General features: G+C 39.5%; 1 protein-coding gene and 1 non-coding gene across 3 annotated transcripts in view; both read left to right on the plus strand.

Annotated features, from left to right (window-relative positions):
* Pde3a (phosphodiesterase 3A) overlaps window positions 1–14,024 on the plus strand; it is a 297,902-nt gene that overhangs the window by 94,115 nt on the left and 189,763 nt on the right. The gene's annotated exons all lie outside the window — the stretch shown is intronic.
* LOC123456442 lies at window positions 3,833–3,940 on the plus strand. Its single transcript, XR_006634541.1, has one exon. It is a non-coding gene; the product is annotated as a U6 spliceosomal RNA (small nuclear RNA).

Genomic DNA, 14,024 nt, shown 5'->3' on the forward strand with positions numbered 1-14,024 from the left:
AGGATATAAAACCTAGCTTCACGGGAGTTGGATGGTAGGCTCTGGGGTTTCATTGACCCAATTTCTGACTAACTGCCTGTGTGTGTGGGGGGTGGCAAATTTGTCTTTGCATTAGTTGGGGTTCTGTAGAGAAATACAGCCGACAGAGTGAATGCATATTATAAAGGAGGTTTATTGGATTGGCTCACAGGCAATGTGTTGTGTAGTCCAGCACTGGCTGGCTGCAGGTTGGAGGGTCTGAGAAGCTGGTGGCTACTCAGTTTCAGTGGGGGGGCTGAAGGCCTGAGGCCTCTTGGAGAGCTTCAGGTCTTCAGTCCATGTTGAAAGGCAAGAAAAAGCTGAGTTTCAAAGTCAGGAAAGAATGCTAACGACAGGGTAGATGTTGGGTATGGAGCGAGGGCAGGCAATTGAGAATAGCAGTCTTCCTTAAATCACTTCATACCTGGGCACTGCTAGAAGGTGATGCCCACTCTGGGAGAGAGCGCCTCCCACTTCAGTTTATCATTCCTGGAAATGTCCTTAAAGACATGATCAAAGATACATCTTTCTTAGTTGTCTACAGATCTAATCGTGGAAGCTGAATCAAGATTAACATTCCAGCTAATATATATATATATATACACAACTGTCTGTCTATATCTTTTTTAAATTTTATTTTTATTTATTTGAGAGAGGCAGATGGAGTGAGAGGGGGAGAATGGGCACGTCAGGGCCTCCAGCCACTGCAGATGAACTCCAGATGCATGCACCCCCTTGGACATGTGGCTTACATGGGTCCTGGGGAATCAAACCTGGGTCCTTTGGCTTTGCAAGCAAGTACCATAGCTGCTAAGCCATCTCTCCAGCTTCCTGTCTCCGTCTCTCTCTCTCTCTCTCTCTGTATCTATGTACCTTTTCATCTATGTCTGCTTATCAATCAGCTATCCATATATATCTAATCTCATCTATCTAATCTATCGTCTATCTCTATCTTTCTATTTCTTTATCCTCCCTCTGAGTTCCTTTGCTGTATATAGTCAGCAACAACAATGGGAATACAGAATTATGAGTAGAAGAGTCTACGACTTTAATAAAAAACAAATCAAAGAGACCCAAAAGGAAATTCTATAAAATGTTAGCTGTGTTTTCACCCTTGTTATAAATATAAACAGGGATCGTACTCAGGAAGTCATATTGCTGACACATTAATTACCCTATTATATTATTTTCCAGCGGCTCAGGACACAAATTTTGGAGTCATTCTTCCTAACTCCATTGCTCTTACATTCTACATGTGCTGTGCCTGCAAATCTTATTCCAACTTCAAAGCATGTTGAGTCTTTCTACTTTTTTTTGCCACCCACACAGTTACCCTCTTTCCCAGTATTGGTCACTATAGTCTGTTCCCTCAATTATTGTTAACAGCTTCCAAAAAACAGGTGTCCTGCATCTATACTTGTCACCTTATAGTTTATTCATCATACAGCCACAGAACTAATCCCTTGAAAGATGAGTCACATTGTGTCATCACCCTGCAATCTTGAGATTGCACTACCTGCCTTTTATCCTTTCTGTCTGCCTCCCTCCCTCCCTCCCTCCCTCCCTCCCTCCCTCCCTCCCTCCCTCCCTCCCTCCCTCCCTCCCCCTCTCCCTCTCCCTCTCCCTCTCCCTCTCCCTCTCCCTCTCCCTCTCCCTCTCCCTCTCCCTCTCCCTCTCCCTCTCCCTCTCCCTCTCCCTCTCCCTCTCTCTCTCTTCTCTCTCTCTCTCTCTCTCTCTCTCTCTCTATATATATATATATATATATATGGTATGTATATATACTTTCAAGTTCTTAACCCAGGCAGTAAGCCCAGCCAGGATGTGCCTATCTGATATGTCTGACCTCATCTTCTAACACATTCCCTGTGACTCCCTCTAGTCAAAACAACTCCATCCTCTCATGTGAACTTACAAAGTGTGCCCTTACCTTGTGGCACCCCATGGATTTCACATTTACAGTTTCCTGCACCTGGAATGTACTTCCTGTCAACGCGAGCAGGGCTTACTTTTCCTTTCCCTTGAAGTCTCTACTCCAGTTGTCTTCACCAGCCTTCTACTCCCTCTCACCTTGTTTGAACCAGTTCACACATGTTCCCCCACTCTGTACCTGGCTTTTTGGTTCGCCTGTATTTTCACCAGGCATGTTGTTTCATTTTGTCTTCCTCCCCTGATTATACCATTATAGGGTACACGTGAAGAAAACTCAGTTGATCAAACTCACTGCTAAGAGCAGTGCTTGTGACTGGGTTGCTGGCATAGAGCTGGTTCCTGGCATGTGACCTATGATTGTCAAATAAGTGAGGATCAAAGAATGCATGAGTGAGTTGTCTGATTTGGTATAGCATTAAAAACTCAATAAGAAAATGTAAGCTGCTTTTCAACAAATGTCAGTGCTTGCTGTTAATACTAATAGAACAAATACTAGTTATAAAGTATGATTTTAAAGGTCATATTAGCTTTGTAGTTATTAATATAAGAACATCTCACTGATCGTGGCTCTCCTACGTATTTCCTCTGGTGCATGAAGGCAGGCTCACATTTAAAATGATGACAATGTTGGGTGAACGTCTGTAAGTGGAAAGCGGAGTGATCCATTGAGATTAGTAGCCTTGAGTCTGTGGAGATTATAGGTACTGAATTTATGGAAGGTGCTTGAAGTTTTCTCACATCAAAACATCACAGAATTCTAGAGCACTCCTACTGTTGAGATATTTTCATTGGTAAAGAAATGGGCAACATAATTCATATATAGCTATATATATATACACAAATATATATATACACAAATATATATATATACAAATATATATATACACAAATATATATATATATATATTATACATTATAATATACAATATAATTCATTATAACACCCTAAACAGGGGGCACTCAGTTATAATAAACAGAATGAAAGCTACAGACTTACCCACTGGAGTCGAGCAGAAGTCTTTGTTTTGGAGACTTGGCCAGTAAGGATATCTCTGGGGAACTTTTTCTTATACTCAACAAGAGGATACATTTGTTGAATCACTTTAATTTTTCCTTTGTCTTGGCTTGGTTTCAGTTATAGCAAAATGTCCTCCCCAGAAAATTCTTTCAATACTGTTATACTTTAATTTTTTTTTTTTTTTATTTGAGAGCAACAGACAGAGAGAGAAAGAGAGAGAGAGAGAATGGGCGCAACAGGGCCTCCAGCCACTGTAAACAAACTCCAGATACGTGTGCCCCCTTGTGCATCTGGCTAACGTGGGTCCTGGGAAATCGAGCTTTGAACCGGGGTCCTTAGGCTTCACAGGCAAGCGCTTAACCGCTAAGCCATCTCTCCAGCCCATCAATTCTTTTTTGTTGTTGTTTGTTTATTTATTTATTTGTTTTTGAGGTGTGGTTTCGCTCTAGCCCAGGCTGACCTGAAATTCACTATGTAGTAGTCTTAGGGTGGCTTTGAACTCATGGCGATCCTCCTACCTCTGTTTCCTGAGTGCTGGAATTAAAGGCATGTGCTAAAATGCCCGGCTCAATCCTGTTTCATACAAGGTTAATATAATGTCATTCCAAAAGACACATTTATTTCTAACAAGGAAAGCAAGAAATAAAATCATCAAACAGGGTTGGAAATTCACATAGTGAGAGAATCTGGTTTGGAGTGCGGACACAGCTCCCTTCTTTACTTTCTAGTTCTAAGCAGGGAAATTTTTTCATTTGTTTTAACATTAACACTTTCATTCTTATGCTAAAACTATACAAGGCTTTCATTATGTAGGTTTTCTAGATTCCAGTAACATTCCCCAAAATATTAACATGTAGCCTTTTGCACTCATTTTAGTATGGCAATGCACATACTAAAATTGCCATGATACATCAAAGATTAACATGACCCTTGTGCAAGGATGACATGCAAATTCATGAAGTGCTCCATATATTTAACAATGAAGTCTCTCTGGCTGGAGAGATGGCTTAGTGGTTAAGTGCTTGCTTGTGAAGCCTAAGGACCCGTGTTTGAGGCTCGCTTCCCCAGGACCCACGTTAGCCAGATGCATAAGGGCATGTACATGTCTGGAGTTCATTTGCAGTGGCTGGAGGCCCTGCTGCACCCATTCTCTCTCTCTCACTCTCTCTCTCTCTCTCTCTCTGCCTCTTTCTCTCTCTGTCGCTCTCAAATAATAAATAAAAATAAACAAAAAATTTAAAAAATGAAGTCGCATGTGTATTTAGTAAAGGAATGCATGAATTAAAGTATGCATGTATATGTTGATGAGATATATATATATATATATATATATATATATATATACACACACACACACATATATAGCTAATGCATACCTTATTTTCCTTTTAGGAAATATATTAAGTGAATTCTACATGTGCATATTTTATATGTAAATTATTATACAACTTTGTTTTATCCAAGTGATTATTTCACATGTTTTTTAGACTTGTAACTCATGGTAGGAAAAGGACATAGTGTCACTATTCAAAGATTTAAGATGTTAATCTTCTTCTGGAAAGTGACAAGCCAGAACAATGTCTTATCAGAGTTGTTATTTCTGCTAAAAAATAATGTGTAATAGAATTAAATTTGTCACAGGTGTTTTATGACAGTGCTATAAAAATATTTTTTAAAACAGAACATTTAAAAGTCTGGTTTGAGGAGGCTTAGTGGTTAAGGTGCTTGCCTATGAAGCCTAAGGATCCAGGTTTGATTCCCCAGTACCCATGTAAGCTAGATGAACTGGTGGTGCAAGCATCTAGAATTCATATGCAACAATTAGAAACCCTGGCACACCCATCTTCACTCTGTCTCTTGCTCTCTATCTCTCGCTTCTTTCTCTCTCTCAAATAAATAAAAAAACTTAAAAAAATCTGGCCTTATTAAGTTAATAAACATGTCAGATAAATTACCATTTGACAGGTTTATTTCCTTGAAATTGCTGAATTTTTAAAAACATATTTTTTTTATTTTAGAGAGGGAGAGAGAGAACTGGTATGCCAGGACCTCTGCCACTAAAATTGAACTCCACATGTTTGTGCCACCTAGTGGGCATGTGCAACCTTACACTTGCCTCACCTTTGTGTGTCTGGTTTATGTGGGACCTGTAGAGTCGTGCATGAATCCTTAGGCTTCGCAGGCAAGCGCCTTCACCACTGAGCCATCTCTCCAGGCCCCAAGTTGCTGAATCTTAATTGAGCCTCTCTCATACTGTTGGGTTTTTAACGTTCTCTCAATAGTTATGATTTCACAGTCATTCTTGGGGCATCTTTAGATCTTGCCTTTGCTGATAAGCACACACAGCAGTCTTTGATATTTTTCCTTTTAGATGCCTGTGGATTTTCTCCTTCTGCATTTCAACAACTTGGATACTTTAGCATGCAAGTGTGTGCTCCCTTCCTGTGTGTGTTCCTTGCTACACGTTTTTATCACCTCAAAGCTGAGGAACTCTCTTGCCCAGCATGAAGGCACAAAGGGTAGTTCATGGTGACCAGTTTCTTTATCAAGGTCATCAACATACTTCTTAAGAGTGTGAACTACCTGATACACATAGATTCTGCCCACTGTTTTCCTGTCTGCCTAATGTATGGTTGAATTCGTCATCATTTCTATTTTTTCCATATATACCTTTTACTTATGTAGGATTTTATTGAATTTTACAAATATTAATTTCCAAAACAAAAACTGTCTGTGGATGACTATGCAATGTTGTGGAAGTCTTTCTGCACAGATTTGAAGGTGAGCTGGGGTGCATTATAGATATGGCCTCTGGTCAGTAGCCCCAAGTGCCTTCCATCAGTACAGGTATAGAAGATCATTAGAAAGGTAGGCAGAAATGCTTGTAGATAACATAGCTTTGATTTACATTTTTTTCTGATTCAAGTTAGAGAAGCAGAATTCAATTTGTTACTCATATCCTCTTGAAACTTCCTGATGACCTTTTGTGACAAGGGCTAGTGGCCCCCAGGCTGAGACTGTGACCAGATAACAATGTCTCACTGGAGTTTCATGGCATGGCAGAGTTGCTCATTAAGATTTACAACTCTACTCTACATTGCTGTGTTTCCATTGAACTTAAAGGTTTTTTTAATTATGTATTTATTTATTGGAAAAAGAGAGAGGGGGTAGATAGAGACAGAATGGTTACACCTGGGCCTCCAGCCACTGCAGATGAACTCCAGACGCATGCGCCACCTTGTGATTCTGGCTTTATGTGGATACTGGAGATTCCAACTTGGGTCTTTTGGCTTTGTAAGCAAGTGCCTTCACCGCTAAGCAATTTCTCTTGACCCTTACTCAAAAGTTTTTAAAAACATCCAAGTAAAGAAAATTCCAGCTTTATAAAAGAGAGTGTTTAGTACCATGGCTGTTGATCTACAACGTAGTAAAAATCCCAAAGATGGCTACTATGTGAGCGACTGGAGTTTTCACACAATAATTTTCCTACTTGAATACCTCCTCAGTGGGAAATATGTTTCCTGTTTTTTTTTCATTTCAATAGATTACATGTTTTCCCATACACAATATTAAAACTCAGCTGTAAGGATTGGACACTTATATTCACCTTTTTATTGTCAAGCTACTTCACAGAGACATTAATGATGCTGGACATATTTTCAATAATTAACATAATCTGTTTTTGCTACCTTTTCTAAGTAATCCAGATTAAATTTGAGCTCAGTCAGTGAAAAGGCTGACAAAAATAATTAATTACTGACTTTTTTTTTAGAATCATAATTCCTCTCAAAATGACCTCTTAGCAAATTTTAAGGCATTCTGACCAGTTTCTTGACCAAAAGCACAAAAGAAAGATATGAGTCAAAAGTGCCAGTTTATAAGTTTATTCTTACTTATATTCTAGGAGGCCTTTGTCAGGCCTATTTATTTCAGAGGCATTAAAAATAATGTTGAGGGCTGGAGAGATGGCTTAGCGGTTAAGCGCTTGCCTGTGAAGCCTAAGGACCCCGGTTCGAGGCTCGATTCCCCATATCCCACATTAGCCAGATGCACAATGGGATGCACGCATCTGGAGTTCGTTTGCAATGGCTGGAGGCCCTGGCGCGCCCATTCTCTCTCTCTCACTATCTGCCTCTTTCTTCTTTCTCTCTCTCTCTCTCAAATAAATATGCAAAAACAAATAAATAGTTTCATTTGTTTACAATTCTTTAAATGTTATTTTTTTTCTATTATGAGAAATATTGGGATATTTTTAATGCTTGATAGCTATATACCTATTAAATTTTATGTGATGTGAAAATAAGCATGAGAAAGTTCTAATTTGAAAAGAACATCGTTTAAGTGTTGTGTTATTATTTTTATATGTAAACTTTCCTTTTCTCAGTTTGCTGTAAACATGTATTTCAAGCTTAATTAAGAAAAACACCCAGACTATCAACAGACTTTGGGAGAGTCCAGTCTGTCCTGATGAGGCTCAAAAACCACATTGCTTATCTCGGTCTCCAAAAATAAGAATAAAAACCATTGCTATTGCATCCAGTGAGACTTGCTGAGGATAAATATGAAAACAGCTTGCGGGTAATTTTCAGTAGCAAGCATAAAGCCCTGATAAGCTTTAAAGGGCAGGCCAGGGCTCAGAAGACTCCCATCAGCGACAGAGCTAGACATAAATCTGTGCTTTCTTACCATCTCAATTCCTTCTGCTGTCAGGTGGACCCCGTGGCCTCTTCTTTTCCGAGCTCATCGTGCTCTTTGCAGTGCTGAGTGCGTTTTAAAGTAATTTGTATTTGATACTTGGATTTCCACATGAATAAAACATATTTACTATTTGATAGGCAGCCAACTGCTGTCTTCCTGCAGTATGCCTTTTGAGTAGCAAAAGGTAATGTGTTCCCTGCTAAGACTTCATTGGAGCCCGTGGAAGGTATACCAAGACTGTCTGCAGGCTACCTTGATATCCCAGGAGACCGCCTCTGGAGCTCCACAGATGATGTACAATGAGGAAGACTTAGTTCCATCTATTTTGAGAGATTTCTGACTTTACACTTCTTTTTATTTTTTTCATACTTTTTTTTCCATACTTGTTTCAATATTCTCTCAGGATAGTTTGAAATTTTTGCACATCAGAGTTTCACTCTACAATCCAAGCTATCCTTAATCTATTCTGTAGTCCAGTCCTGGCTCAAAGGAGGCGGTTAACCCTCCTGCGTGTAGTTCCTGAGTGCTGGTGCTGCAGTCATAGACCAGCACATCTGCCCCAAATACTATATTTCCTAATCACAAATGTAGTAAGTACTGGGCTGGAGAGATGGCTAAGTGGTTAAAGGCCCTTGCTTGCAAACCCTGCTGGCTTGGTTCAATTGTGTACTTCCCACATAAAGCCAGATGCACAAAGTGGAGCATGAGTTTGGAGTTTGTTTATAGTGGGCATGAGGCCCCCTGAAACACCTGTTCTCTTTCTTTCTCTGGCTTTCTGTCTCACTCTCTCAAATAAATAAATATTATTTAGTGGTAATTAACTAAGTAAATGGTGGAAAATAATGAAGAAGGAAACCAAACATCATATTTTGCTCTAGTATCAAGGCCTGGGAACTGGGGATGTTCTAGCTGCCTCTAACATGTGTGTGTGTGTGTGTGTGTGTGTGTGTGTGTGTGTGTGTGTGACATATGTGTGAATAGCTCTTGTTTTACTCTTCACTTGATTTTAAAAGTGAAAACCATACTATATAGAGCATATGTATTTAATTTTTCACTCTATTTTTAAACAATTTTATATATTTAATTTACGTAAGAGAAAGAAAGAGGCAGAGAGAGGGGGAGAGAGAAAGAGAATGGGTGCGCCATGGCCTCCAGCTACTGCAAAGAAACTCCAGATGCGTGCGACCCCTTGTGCATCTGACTTAAGTGGGTCCTCGAGAATTGAACCAGGATCCTTTGGCTTTGCAGACAAATACCTTAACTGCTAAGCCATCTCTCCAGTCCCTTCACTCAATCTTTTGTGTTGCTTTTTTTCTTTGAGGCAGGGTCTCATTCTAGCTTAGGCTGACCTGGAATTCACTATGTAGTCGTGGGGTGGCCTTGAACCCATGGTGTTCCTTCTACCTTTGCCATCCGAGTGCTGGGATTAAAGGTGTGTGCTAACATGCCAGGAATCATTTTTTTTATATTTTTACTTTATTTTTTAAATTTTTATTTATTATTATTTTTTAATTGTTTATTTATTTATTTGAGAGTGACAGACACAGAGAGAAAGACAGATAGAGGGAGAGAGAGAGAATGGGCGCACCAGGGCTTCCATCCTCTGCAAACGAACTCCAGATGTGTGCGCCCCCTTGTGCATCTGGCTAACGTGGGACCTGGGGAACCAAGCCTCAAACCGGGGTTCTTAGGCTTCACAGGCAAGCGCTTAACCGCTAAGCCATCTCTCCAGCCCTTATTTATTATTTTTATTGACAATTTCCATAATTGTAAATATATCCCATGGTGATTCCCTCCCTTGCCTCACTTTCCCCTTTGAAACTCCACTCTCTATCATATCCCCTCCCCCTCTCAATCAGTCTCTTTTTTATTTTGATGTCATGATCTTTTCCTCCTATTATGATGGTCTTGTGTAGGTAGTGTCAGGCACTGTGAGGTCATGGATATCCAGGTCATTTTGTGTCTGGAGAAGTATGTTGTGAGGAGGCCTACCTTTCCTTTGGCTCTTAAATTTTTTTCTGCCACATCTTCCGCAATGGACCCTGAGCTTTGGAAGATCTGATAGAGATATTTCAGTGCCGAGCACTCCTCTGTCACTTCTTCTCAGCACCATGATGCCTTCTGAGTCATCCCAAGGTCACTGCCATCTGAAAAGGGAAGCTTCTCTAACCAAAAGTGAGAGTAGCATTAATATATGGGTATGAACATTAAGAGAAAGGCTTATTGGGCAGTTTAGTGAGCATAGTATATACATTTATCCCGACAGCAGCAGATGTTACACCCCTAGGGCTCATGACTACCCCTGTTGTAGGTTTCACTCATTATTTTTTAAAAAATTATTTTTACTTATGTATTTTCAAATAGAGAGAAATGGAAAGAAGAGAGACAGAGAAAGAGAGAGAATGGGTGCACCCGGGGCCCCTAGCCACTGCAAATGAACTCGAGGTGCATGTGTCACTTTGTGCATCTGGATCTATGTGGGCCCTGGGAAATCGAATCCTGGTTGTTAAGCTTTGTAGGCAGATGCTGTAACCTCTGAGCCATCGCTGATGCTCCACTTTTTCCCCCTGAAAATTTGTTTCTCCTTAGTTAAGGTTGCTAATGGTGTCTTGATGCCAGTTATCATTCTGCACTGGCCACTAGGTGGCGCTGCCCTTGAGTGACTTTCTTTGGTTTCATCACCCTCCTGTTCACAATGCATAGATAATAATCACGTCGCAATTCAATTAAATCTGTCTGCAATACTTTAAACAGTAGCTCACAGTATCCACAAATCCAGTGCACCCTTTAAACCTGGGGATTCTATGCACTTAAAAAACAATGTATTCACTTCACCAGGGCCCCTGCCGGTTCATTTTCCAGATCTTGCTTTTACGTCTGTAGTTGTCATACTGACGTATAATAATTCTACCTACTAAGCAACTAGTTTCATTAAACTTACCCCCTTGGCTCTTCTTTGTAGTGTTTATGCCATTGTTCAAACCCAATACATATCACATACATATCCCTGTACATACACATACACATATACAAATGCATATATACACATGCCCATCTATATGTAAAATATTATTATATATTATATTGACATATTATCTCGTATAATATATATATATATAATTTGACTCTGGAAGGCTTTAGAGTTTTTCCCCAGGATGAATCATGACTACTTTCCAAATCTATCTTTTTGGGATTGCTTTTATTGTTTAGAACTCTTAGTGTATATATTTGCTAATTTGAATAATTTATTTTTATTTATTTGAGAGAGAGAGAGAGAAAGAGGCAGATAGAGAGAGAGAGAGATGGGGGGGTTGAAAGTGAGCGAGAGAATGGGCTTCTAGGGCCTCCAGCTGCTGCAAACAAACTCCAGATGTGTGTGCCACCTTGTGTGTCTGGCTTAGGTGGGTCCTGGGGAATCAAACCTTGGTCCTTTGGCTTTGCAGGCAAATGCCTTACCTGCTAAGCCATCTCTCCAGTCCTGCATATATATTTTTATGACCAGGATAGTAGAGGACAGATAATCACTGAGATGGTATTGAATGAGAGTAGACATCTGGGTACAGACAGAGTTTCACCTATGTGAGTAAATTCTGTTCTCTGACATTGCTTAACTAAAGGTTTCCAGCCATACACAATTAATTATCACAAAATGGTACAATGATTGAACGAAGTATTTCAAGAGAAGCACTTACATTATGAACTGATAAAATATCACTAATAACATCTCAGTTCTATTTAAAAAAAAACACACACAGCTAATAACTTCAGAGAATATGGGAGAAACTTGAAAATGCAATACAAAGTTTGGCCACTATATGCGCTTGTTTACTTAATGGGTTTTAGGTTCGTGAAATCCTATTTATTTAATTTTAGAAACTTGAAGTTACTGATAGTTCACTAAAATTCTGGGTGTTTTTTAGTTTATTGTGTTTTTTTTTTTAATGAGGATAAACATGAATGAAACTAGAGGTTGCCTGGAATATTCTCACTCTGTTAATATGTCATTTTTCCTCCTTTCTGTAATGGGTACATTCAAAAAATGTGTTGGTTTGTATTAAATTGTTAGAAAACATGAACTCAAAATTCTGTTATTTTGCCAACTTTCTATCAAATTCTCAAGGTCAGTACTATGTGTTCTAGAATGTTAAAAAACGTTAGCTACTTGTACTTATGAAATCCGGAATGGTGAAATGTCTGGTATAAAATAGAAAATATAAAAGTTAAACGTCTTGGGGTCAAAGAAATGAGGAAAGCAGATAGGGCAAATGGTTCCTAGTTCTTAGAACTATATTTAAAGAATGTTCCAGAAGAGGAAAAACATTATAAATAATAAAAATCTGTGCCAAAATATTACTCATCTTAGATCTTCCTTTTCTGAAGTCTTGGATCAATAAGAAACCACGTTCAAGTGGACGTGGTGATGAGAGGCCATAGCTGAGTGTGAAGAGTCAGTGAATTCAGTCAGCAGGTTAGAGCCTGACCCTTTAGCCCATTTATTTATTTTTTCCCTTTCTTCTGACTCCTAAAGCCATTCCCAAGAGACCTGTCCCAATCGTCGCTGTGAGTCTCGAGACCCCGCCCTTTGTCCCGTACATTGAGCCGTGTTACACAACGTGGAAATTGTTTCCATTCCTCCTCCTGACGGCCAGACTCTTGGAAGCTGAGCAAAGCTACGGGATGCTCCCGACAGCTTGGATCTGTGACCCAAATGAGGTTTTGTCACATTGAACAAATGGAGTCGGTTCATCAGGCTGAAGGTCCTGGAGGGCCCGTTCTCTCTCTCTCTCTCTCTGCCTCTTTCTCTCTCTTATACATGCTGAATACACACCCTAACACTGCCAGCCTACACGAATATATTTCTTAAGAAAAGGAAGAGATGTGAGGCATATAAGCAGAAAGAATGAAGTAATTAATTAGATAATTAATGAATTAGGAATTACTGATTGATGGGTTCTCTACGATGAAGAGGAAGGTAGTGGTGAAGGTGGAAGCATGTCACTTGTCTCTGACACACGGTTATACTGAGTTTCTTTCCTTCTTACCAATCACTGCTTACTCCAGGGCCTAAAGGAACCTGTCTTGTCCATAACTAATTTTATTGCAATTTATTATTATTGTTATTATTATTATTTTGATGTTTTGAGGCAAGTCCAACAGACTGACCTTTTTTATTAATGAGAGAGAGAGAGAATTTGCACGCCAGGGCCTCCAGCCACTGAAGTCAACCTCCAGATGTGCGTGCCACTTTGTGCACATATGCGACCTTGTGTGTTTGCATCACCTTTTGTGTCTGGCTTATGGGGGACCTGGAGAGTCGAGCGTGAGTCCTTTGGCTTTGCAGGCCAATGCCTTAACTGCTAAGCCATCTCTCCAACCCTCACAACCAACTTTTCATTCGAAAGCCAGAATGTTTTCCATTCTGCTGTTATTGGGGTAGGGAGGGAAGGTCAAACATGTTGAGTACAAGATTTGTAGAAATAAGCCCAAGGTTCACTAGCTTTTTGGCGGCTTCCTTGTTTTCTTCATTGGTGTGGGTGGGCAAACTTTGTGAAGCATGCCTCCCCAGGTTGAAGCTTGGCTGTTAAACGTCTTCACTTCTGTGTTGTTTTACAAAGTCCACTCAAACCTTTTTTATAACTGGTAGTAAAAGAAGACAGCTGTTAAATATATACTCTGAGTTATTGGGTTTTTTTTTCCATTTTTAAAATTATTTTGTTTATTTGCACAGAGGGAGAGAGAGAATAAACAAGAATGTGCACCCCACAATCTCTTTCTACAGCAAATGAACTCCAAATGCATGCACCACTTTATGCATCTGCCTTCATGTGGGAATTGGGGAATTGAACCCAGGCCATCAGGCTTTGCAAGCATATGCCTTTAACTTCTGAGCCATCTCTCCAGTCCCATATGTATTTTTTTTTTAACATTCTGGGGCTAGAGAAATGGATTAGCAGTTAAGGCACTTACCTGCAAAGCCTAAGGACCCAGGTTCAATTCCCCAGTACCCAAGTAAAGCTAGATGTAAAAAGTGGTACATGCATATGGAGTACCCATTTTCTTGCTCTCTCTCTCCCTTTCCTCTTCCAAATAAATAAATATATAATTTTAACATTCTGACTTGAGGATTAGCAAATATTTCATTAACATGATAGACTATAAAATATATTAAATGTCTCAAAGAGATTCTTTAAGGAAGAAGGTAAGAGAGGAAATAATTGGAATGAATAATTATAAACATAACTCTAACATTTTAAAAATGAGTGAGGCCATGCAGGCCTTCAAAGCTTTATACAATAATTCTATATTCTTGCTTGTATGAGACCCTGTAATCTATATGATCCATCACGAAATGCTTCTAAAG

The sequence above is a fragment of the Jaculus jaculus genome, chromosome 22, assembly GCF_020740685.1.
Source record: "Jaculus jaculus isolate mJacJac1 chromosome 22, mJacJac1.mat.Y.cur, whole genome shotgun sequence".
Lineage (NCBI taxonomy): Eukaryota > Metazoa > Chordata > Mammalia > Rodentia > Dipodidae > Jaculus > Jaculus jaculus.